The 1,558-nt window shown below is 33.7% G+C and overlaps 1 non-coding gene across 1 annotated transcript; it reads right to left on the bottom strand.

The window, feature by feature from the left end:
- Positions 1–505: 505 nt before the first annotated feature.
- On the bottom strand, positions 506–586 carry LOC114258733 (small nucleolar RNA snoR35). The gene has a single exon (XR_003628070.2). It is a non-coding gene; the product is annotated as a small nucleolar RNA snoR35 (small nucleolar RNA).
- Between the last annotated feature and the right edge of the window lie 972 nt (positions 587–1,558).

Raw genomic sequence — 1,558 nt, 5'->3', positions numbered from 1 at the left:
GCCTTGTAATACATCAGTTTCTTATCCAACAAGAAATGCAGAAAGGCAGGGCTTAAAACATATCCACTTTTTATATGGTTTCTTGCTATGTTGTATGGAGCAATCTCTAGCATGTATAGTTAAACTATTTATGAAGGGTGATTGGAAGACCATCTTACATCTTTATTTTATTCTTTTGTTTTTTGGCTATCAATATACAAATCTATTTATAAAGAGGACCACAAAAATTTGGAGATAAATTGTTCTGGACTGATAATTTGGGCATTCACTCAATTCCCTTTAGTTATGTTTAGTTATGCATGTATCCTCTATTTGTCTCACTTGAGTCTTGCATTTTTTGTATGCCAATTGTTTGGTCTTGGTTTTGAGTTTTGTGAATGCTTACTGTTATATCTAAACTTGGACCACGAATGGCATGATTTATATGGTCACATGCATATTCCTGGTGCTTGTAAAATTTATCTAACTTATCTGCAGTCATCTCTGAACGGATCAGCTTCAAATCTTCCAGACGGTACTGGGCGTTCTTTTGCTACATCTTTTTCTGCTCAATCTGGTGCAGCCTCCCCTGTTTTTCATCACACAGGTGAGTTGATTTTGCTGAGTATTGCTCTATATTTTCCATCATATTTTATATAATATAGAAATTTCCTTTTACAGGAACTATTCAAGGGCTGCATAACCTTCATGGGAGCTTTAATGTTCCCAACATGCCTGGCACACTTGCATCTAGAAACTCTACAATAAATAATGTTCCTTCTAGTTGGGTTCAACAGCCAACTGGAAGCCTTTCTAGTGGACGTTTTGCATCAAACAATCTCCCTGTTGCCCTTTCTCAGGTATGTGTTAGTTTTGCACATATTTATTAGTTGGTATTTTTCATTCACTGGTGTTTCACTATGTTTGCTAAATTAATTTCTTTCCTGATCTCTACCCAATTGTGTATTGTTTTGTATTGCAGATATCCCATGGAAGCTCACATGGTCATTCAGGGGTGACAAATAGAGGTGGAATGAGTGTTGTTGGTAGCCCTAGATTTAGTAATAGCGCAAATGGAGTTGGTGGTTCCATTCCTGGAATCATGAGGGAAATTTTTGTTTTTGATTTACGTTATTTTGAATTGTGAACAACTTTCTGTATTTAAACATTGTGTATGTATTATGCAATTTTATGTAGTGGGATAATTTTGCTAATGTGTTGTAATGAATGAATGCAAGAATATTTGTATTATGAATGAATTGTTATTTTTATACTGAAATTTTTATATTATTATGTAATTATTGATTTTTTTTTCAATTATTTTTCATTTAATACAGGTAATTTTCATATTTTTAATAATTTTATTGTAGTTTTTTTTTTTTTTTTTTTTTTTTTGAGACGGCACCACATTGCCGTCACAAATGATATTGGTAGAGTTGAGACAAAATTTTTTTGCGACGGTATTCTTTGCCGTCGCAAATAATTGGTGCATTGTGCTGTCCCAAATATTTTTTTAGCGACGGCATTATTCCGTCGCAATAAAAATTCTTTGGCGACGGCATTTTTTGCCGTCGCAAAT

This window comes from Camellia sinensis, chromosome 7 (assembly GCF_055761805.1).
Source record: "Camellia sinensis isolate YWXY chromosome 7, ASM5576180v1, whole genome shotgun sequence".
Taxonomy (NCBI): Eukaryota; Viridiplantae; Streptophyta; class Magnoliopsida; order Ericales; family Theaceae; genus Camellia; species Camellia sinensis.
This window is presented reverse-complemented; position numbering and strand designations above follow the sequence as displayed.